Genomic DNA, 8,912 nt, shown 5'->3' with positions numbered 1-8,912 from the left:
ATATAATGTTTTTTTTTTCTTTTTTTTTTACTCTATTTAATTATGGCATACCTATTTTTATGATATTAATGAGCCATTATGTTGTTTCTTTTAACCTTGACCTCATATTTTCTGATTAGTTGACATAAGTTTTCTTGGTTTGATAACCATAAACATATATGGTTTGACCCAATTAAGCTTAATGATTTAAACTTTTAAGTTGAAATGGTGTACTCTCAACAGTAAATCTCTTTCAACATTGGGTTCAAAAACATATAAATCATTTGAAAATCAAACACCTTTCAATGCTAATTATTCCACTTTTTTTTTTTTTTTCCCTGTTTCTCTAGGCACCTAAACCATTCCACTGAACTGGAAGTACTCTAGATGATGGATCACTTATTAATTTTATATGAAGTTTGATAAAATTGCTTCATATTATAAGAAAAAAATGCAAAGGCAATAGAGCAAAGTTGGTGGAGATTGTTAAGTTTCACCCGGCAGTAACATTCCCTTCAAAGTTGAAGGCATTTTTGAAACAAATAAGATATGGGACATGGTAAGACAAGGTGGAACCCACCAAATATCTGTTGCCTCACTCTACCATCATGAGATTTAGAAGACTTTAGAAATTGATTGAAAGGTTATGATTGCTGCATGGAATTCAGCACACCTCTCCCTCTCTCTTATTGCTTCAGACTGTGATCTTTTGAGATTAATATTTATGACACTTTTGAACTTTGAATATTGAAATCATGAAGCTGTCGGATCCGTAGGTAAACTTACTTTTTCCTTGTTGCCAAGTGTTTAGGGATTGTTTGGTAGTAATTTAATTTTCTGGGTGTTGGTTCAGTTCCTGGAATGGGAATTCATTACACTTTCACTTTCTAAGGCTCCAACGGCAAATTCCATTGTGTCACTCATCATGGGAACACCACAATACCTCTATCTCTCTCTCCAAAAATCCCATAACCTGTGGCTGCATGTGAACATATATACATATAAGCACTTGTGCAGTTGTGCCTGCAGATATTCGTCCGGCAGAAGAATTAAAGGTGTTTCCTAGCTAGACCCTTAGAATTCTCCTCCTCATTGATTGACTCCATACTCTCCCCTTTTTAAAAGGAAAGGTATCTAGAAATTCGTGTACTTATCTCATCTCATAAAATCAGTCTTATAAGAGAATGTTGTCTATTCCTTATAAATATGCCCTAAGTCTTATCCACAGACAATGTGGGATTATTCCTCAACACCCTCCTTCACGTGCATGCCAATATTTTTCTTGGTCTTTGTCCCAAGGTAAGTAGTGTGGGCCACATTCGTCCTGTAGTAATCTCTAATACCATGAAAAAATTTGCATGTCTAACTCATCTCATAAAACTAGTTTTATAAGAGAAGGTTATTTATTCCTTATAAACATGCCCAAGGTCTTATCCACAGACAATGTGAGATTTTTCCTCAACATCTACAACGTTCATACAATTTGACGATGTGGTAGTGAGCTATCCTTAAATTGGTATTTGTTAAAACAGAAAAGAGGTTAATGGCTAATTTTTACTACTACGTCATAAATTACCGGTCTACAGCCCTATGGCAGAAAGAGTTTTAATGTCAAGGTTCTTCGAACTACCTTTATCAATTTAAAAAATTAAGCCGGTAACATCATCTCAATTGTATATAAGTCTACTTAATAACATGCACTGGGTGATTTTTTTCTCTGTAGATGAAGTACACTACTGCAACAACTAACATTAGCTTAGTAATTATGCTCATAAGGGACTTTGTGTTAGAAGTTGACAGCATCAAGAGTAAAGTATTATCTCAATCCATATTAGACAAGTGAATATATTGCATTCTTCACAAATGAGGTGCCAAATTCTTTCAAATTAATGGAAAAGAGAAGAAAAGGTTATCACTGCATTGCTGTCTTCCCTGAATGTTAAGCTAGCTTTCTTCTAATAGCAAGGCAAAGAATCACTGCATGTCTATGAACTATATTTCCTTAGCTTTAGAAGCTTTCCTGATGCTCATGGAGCAAACTCCTAAATGCCTCATCTTCCAGAAACTCCTATGCGTGATGAATTAGGATCTCACATAGTTTTGTAGATGGAATATATAGCCAATAATTTCATGGAGAAGTTTGAGAGAAAGAACTCCATCGCTAATTCTCAATCAGTTGAACAATTCAAACCTGACGTCATACCAGCGTTTCAAGGTTGCTTGCCACCCAAAGAATTCTGGGATTGGGTAACCAATGACGTGGAGGTGAAATCTTTGACAATTTCTATCAAGCCCAGAAGCAATCCTTGGGTCTTGATTTGCATATATAACACGCCAGAAAGTTAATCATACATTGGAAAAATGAATTGTCCACATGGAGTCAGTGGATTATAAAATAGCATAATAGCTTGATTCAAAATCTTTATGTATTTTTTTTTTTTTTATCCCAACATAGGAAAAGAACAGTGAAAAAATGATGAAATAAATCACCAAGAAGAGGATAATGAACTAATCCAAGAGATTCAAGCAAGATCCATTAATTATCCACTCATTTTGATGCCACATTAAATGATTGTTTATATTAAACAAAATAAGTGGATAGAAAATGACAAATTTAATAATTTAATTGTTCTAATAGATAAAGCTGGGGGAGGGGACGACCAATGATTAGCTCATTTCCAACCTCATTTGTGTTAATTAATTAACCAATAACAAATAATGCTAAATATAGTTGGGAACTATTTTCATTTTGTCAAATTATAGGATTTTATCCCGTGATCTTCACTAAATGGTACAAGTGTGGTTAAGTATAGGAAAATGCTCTAATAAATTAAATTAGCTAGACATCCTAATCTGAGAAGTCCTGCTATGAATTATCATCAATAGTAATAATTATTTGTTTGACTAATTAATTTCTGTACACAACTTTGCAAGCATGAATGATCAATGAATCCTCCAGTTCAACCCAAACCTTGCTTGTCTGATTTGGTATCTACTCATTAGGACAAAATCAGAAAATAACAGTTACTATTATCAATAAGGATATTTCAAAACATTTGTTGTTGTACAAATAGACCTAACAAGAGTTTTGGCAAAAGAACCTCTATATATTTTAATCGTTGATGTGCATTGTCAATCTGTTCTTAATTTATTTTTATTTTTTTCAACAAGAGCTTATTGGTAGTATCTCATTAATTTCTCATTTTGATAGGCTTGTGCTATTTGTCATACCCCAATCTCATTTTGCTGATGTGACAGTATTCATTTTCCCTAACATGTCAGCCCTTTTTTAAAGAAAAATAAAATAAAAATGGACACTGTTAAATCAATCTATTGGTAAGGCATTGATTTTGGTGGCATTCTCATCAAGTCTAAGGTGCGAATCCTCTTGGGTGCAAACAATTCCTTAAAGCTACCTCGTCAGCGAATCTGGACAATTATATGATCCGTGTAGGGAGCACTTTGCACGAGTCATCGGTTTATCCGACGGGAATAGAAACACGAAGTGATCCTGCCTTCGAAGGGCAAATAGAACTTCTCATTTTGATATTCAGTACACTGGCTAATTCTATATGGTTCTTCCTTATGAAGGCAACAAAATAAAAACAATCATTGAGGTAAAGAACAAAAACTAAATTTGATTAGGCAATGTTAGGTGCAAATAAAAGTGTAGCTTGCAAAAGCAAAAATTATAAATTTGACTTGTATAATCAACAAAGCTGCAACTTTTAACTCCATTAGCAGGACAACCACAACCACACTCTGACGCCCTGGTTGGTGGCTACCCAAGTGAACCACCACCATGCAGGTTAGTCATGCTGCGCGTGCATTACATACATGGTGATCTACAATTATATATACACACATATATATAATATAACCATGAAGATAATAACTCTATACCCTACAACCTTACATAGTACTCAAGCTTCTCTTCTTTTGTGTGCTATGTTTTCTTAGATTTTGTAGCGTTTCTCAATTTTTTATTTTTATTTTTTTGACCTATCCACATAAGAAAAAGAGGAGGGAGGATTCGAACTAGTGACTTTCGCTTTATGAGGCATGATTTACAGTCGATTGAGCTACTCCCTTAGGACTAGCGTTTCTCAGTTCCTTGACTATTTTGGTTTATCTGGAAGTTCTTTTGTTTTAGTACCCTAAGTTACACACGCTGATACGTACACATATGATCATGTTTATCACGTCATGGAATCATCAATTGACTTTAAGTCTCCTATTTAATTTTCACATAAAACTTATTCAAATTAGAAAAAATAAATAAAAAATAAAAAATAAAAATTGGGTACGTACATGGTGTAAAGAGGCCAAGATTGAATTTTTCAATAAAATTTTATAATAAAGTTTCACGAGGGTCAAGCCAATAGGGGTCAATTGTCAAACATAACATTTTGGGTAAATTACAAGATCGCCTATTTGATGAATATGACAGATTTTTTCTTTTCTCTCTCTCTCTCTCTCTCTCTCTCTCTCTGTCTGTGTTTTGTTTAATTTTCTAATATTTTGCTCACTACGTTCATTGTGCCTAAAAGCCTATGGAAGATGAGGAATGCTACAATTCTTTTCGTTGTTCTTTTAGTGTTTTTTTCAGTTTTACGTAGATATTATTTTTTGCTTTTTTTTTTTTTTTTTTCAGGACCAGGGGTAAGTTTTATTCTGCTTTTTTAGAAAACAATATCTACATCAGACCAAGAGAACACCAAAAAAAACTGTAGCATTTCTCATTTAGAATTGTGTTAAGGAGCACTTAAAAAGTACTTTTAATACATCAAAACTGTGTCAAACAAAATTTGTTAAAATAACTCAAAAAATACTTCTTTGACTTTTTTACTTAAAAAAAAAAATGTCAAAATCCACTTTTAAGAAAAATTTAAAAATGAATATTTTGTTAAAAAAAAACTAATTTTAACTTTAAAAGCTCTATTTTTCAAAACAATAGCAGGGTTTAGGGCTTGTTTGGGATTGTGTTTAAGGGGCCTAAAAGTACTTTTAACACTCAAAAAGCATGTTTGAAAAAAAAAAAAAAAAAAAACTCGTTTTGTAAAAAAATTAAAAGCGTTTTTAAGGGTAAAAAAATCAAAAAAAAAAAGATAAAAAAACACTTTTGACAAAAGTTTAAAAATGAAGCTTTTGCTTAAAAGCTCTATTTCTCAAACACAATCTCAAACAAGCTCTAATGTCAAGAACTAGTTCCTTTGTAAACCCTAGCAGAAGTTTCCATATATTCCGCTCCTTGTTTCTCGCTTTCTTTCTCTTTGTTTTAGTTTCTGCAATTTGCAGCCACTTTTTATATATCTTTAATTCCAAAGGGACCGACAAACTACGACAAGCCACGTAAGATTTTTTGTATTGTGATCGATTGGCGAAGTGACTCTTTCAATTGTGGATACGGATCTCTAGCAAAAAACATAAAGCCAATAATATTGGCCATTCCTCTCCAATGGGAAAATGCCACGCTAGGAAATTAAGAAATCAAAATGATGAGTATCTGAATAATGAGAATGTGTGTATATATATCACTTCTTGTAAAACCTTTTTTGTACAAGTGGAGCCCCTCATTAAGCGAGGTTTTTTTTTTTGTGAGTCATTTTGCAAGGTTAATATTGTATGGAAGTGCTGTTTACGAATTGACGCAGCGATTAAAATGTGGATGGTTATATGGCGGTTCATACGATCTTTATTATGCTTACAAATAAATGTCTTATTTGATGTGATACTTACCATGTCAACAGTTAAATCGTGAATTATCATGTGACAGTACATGTGATAATCATTTTCATAAGATGTAGACTCTCATATGAATTTGTGTCATAGTAAAAAAGATAGAATTAATACCTAGGCATTTTCCTATCGTAACGCCTTTGAAATTAAGATATTTAGCAAGCAATTCTCTAAAAACGTACATAGATTGTATAAATTTTTAGACTTTTTTTTTTTTTTTTGAACAAGGTTTCCCAGTTTCACCTATAGCCGGCCAGTATCCCAGGCTAACCCCGCCAAGGTGGGGGTACCGAGTGTAGAGGCCCAGATAGGATCTTCCAGTCTAATCCTCGGCCCAATACCCCGCACCACTCAGAGCATTAAACGTTGAGTCGCAAGCCTTTGACCTTGGTGGCTGACCACAAGAGCAAGTAGCACCTATCATATTTGTAGTCCATAACTATGGCACAATGTTGATATGGCAGTCTCAACCAACAACCAACTCTTGGATTAACCATTGTTAAAAGTATATATATATCCGAAGGTTGGTTAGGACCCCTACGTTAACGTTGTAGAATTATTGTGAGATAAAAATGTGGCATATATCACTACTTGTAAGTAAATGCTAAGTGCAATTGTTGAACATTAAAGTATGCTATAAACCATAACATTTATTCGACAACTATTTCACATTAAAGGGATGTGTCACTTTTAACTAATCTTCAAATTTTATTTTTAATAAGAACATATTTAAGGGTTGATTATGATTGACACATCAACATTGTGGGATATATAGTTGTGAGACAAAAAATGTGGGTTTTAGAGTATGTTTGTGATTGCATTAGGAATGCTAAAAAATACTTTTAATACTTAAAAAACTGTGCCGCCAAACAAAAAGCTAACATATTTGATACAAAATTCCAAAATTATTGCTTCAACTTTTTTACTCTAAAATTGGTCAAAATACACTTTTGAAAAATGTTTAAAATTGAAGCTTTTTCTGTTTCTTAAAAGCTTTTGTTTTTTAACTTTAAAAGTTCTACTTCCTAACATAATTCCAAACATGCTCTCAAAGTGCCCAAGATTCTTGAATATATACTTGCTACGTGGCAGTTGTGTTCGAATACCCCTTCTGGGAAGGAGCACAAAAAGTCAAAATGGGATAATTTTCTAACATGCTTGGCTCTTTTGCTAGCCGGCCATCTGCAGCAGCACTACTGAAGACCCCCTTTCGGCATAGTAGTCAAGGTTTGCCTTTGAGTTCTAATGGGAGCAAAGCAAACCCTTTTTGACGATATATATTTTCTTCTGGGATCAAGGATTCTAAAGGAGATTGCATATATTTATATACAAGAAGAGAGTGGCTAGGGGAAGAGGATTTTCGACTTTGTTGTTGGTGTTGGTATTGTGGGAGGAGTTGAGAGGGTCTTTTCATCTAGACTGTTGATGAAATAACAGCTGAGAGTGAGTGGAAGGAGGAAGATTACCAAGAAAATGTTGTGTGGGGTTTATGATAGTTTCTTTTTTCTTTTTTCTTTTCTTTTTAGCAGTGAAGGGTGGTCTGAGTGGACATAAACAAATATATATTGGAATTTGATTTGGGAGGATTTGAGGGGCTCTATCCTTTTTTTCATTCTTTCAACTGCTATAGACATCTTTGACATGGATGGAAGCTTTGATGTACCCCCACCACTCATTGCTCTGTTGACTTCCACCTCCATGCCCCCCCCTCCCCCCCTTCTCTCTTTCATTTTCTCTCTCTTTGGGGTGTTTACTTTCATGGGTGGATCGTGGATCACACTCACAAACAAATAATAATGGAAAAATTTTGCTTAACTTCTTTGATGAATTATGGATTTTGTAATGTTAATCTTGAATTATCAAAAGTTAAAATTCGAGTATGTTATTTTTCAGCTCCTTTTAACTTCACTCCCATATCATTAGGGTTTTGCATTAACTGCATTAACTCAAACGGTTAATAAGTAAAATGTTTCTTATATTTCTATAAAATTTATAAAAAAAAAAAGGAAGGTAAAAGAATAAAAAAATATCTAAACTAGACTAGACCCACCCATAGTAAAAACAAAAGATCTTTTTTATTATATATAAAAATAAAATAAAATAAAATAAAATAAAAAACAACAACAGAGGTATTTTGGTTATTTTGGCATATTCCATTAGGATGAAAGGTGAAATTAAAAAGAGCTAAGAAAATGAAACACCTGCATTATAACTTTTGATGATTTTGAGGTTAACATTACAAAGCAAGTGATAAATGAGGGGGCATGTGAATTTTATCCAATAATCAATAACAATTCTCATACCATTAAACAAAAAAATCACTAACTATGGTTTTATTATGAATAAGTACAATTTATGTGGTAAAGAAAAGGGCAAAAAAAAAAAAAAAAAAGAAGCAAAACTTCTCCAAGTGGGGGCTCAAGAATCTTTCTTAAAGATATAGTAGTGGTTTTAGCTATTTCCCACATGGCCTGAAACAACTTCATTTTAATGGTGGTTGCTTAATAGAATGAGAAAATCATGCTCTCAATGAAAGAAAAAGAGTACAACAAAAAGCACAGGACAACCTTGTCACTTTATTATTTGACACTGCTTAATTAATTCCTAAGACGGAATTAAGTACAGTTAATTGCCTATGTATCAGGTTTATGTTCCTGTTGAGTCTATACTAAGCAAGGAACTTGGAACATGCATACCATTAATAGACCCTGTGAAATAAAGAGTTGATGGAGAATGATGATTTTGGTTGTTTGGTACGCTAATTTTATTATTTAAAATAAATGTTTTGCTTCATTTGCACGATTTAACATGACCTAAGAAAGGCTCAGAGTCATGTAATTTTATGCTTAATATTGACTGTATATATTAGAATGTATAATCTCAAAAACTTCAAGGGTACCAGTTGATTTGATCACATTGAAGTTCTTTTGTTTATTCAAATTTCTTCAGTCAACTTCCTCGTTTTATTGCTAAAGCTCATTATACCATTACCCTTGCTGTATATTTACTAGAAATTTAGCTTAAATGGATCATATATAAATTAACCCCAACAGACATGAATAAAGAAACCAACAAATTAAACGTTTGATGATCTTCCTAGCTCAGTAATTATTTTTGTCAACGCGAGTTTCCAATGTTTAAAAAGTAACAATCAATCTCCACAATATACTTACAAACTTTGGCAAGTTAGTCGA

This window comes from Corylus avellana, chromosome ca1 (assembly GCF_901000735.1).
Source record: "Corylus avellana chromosome ca1, CavTom2PMs-1.0".
In the NCBI taxonomy this organism is placed as follows: domain Eukaryota; kingdom Viridiplantae; phylum Streptophyta; class Magnoliopsida; order Fagales; family Betulaceae; genus Corylus; species Corylus avellana.
The sequence above is the reverse complement of the archived record's forward strand: the minus strand, read 5'-3'. Positions refer to the sequence as shown.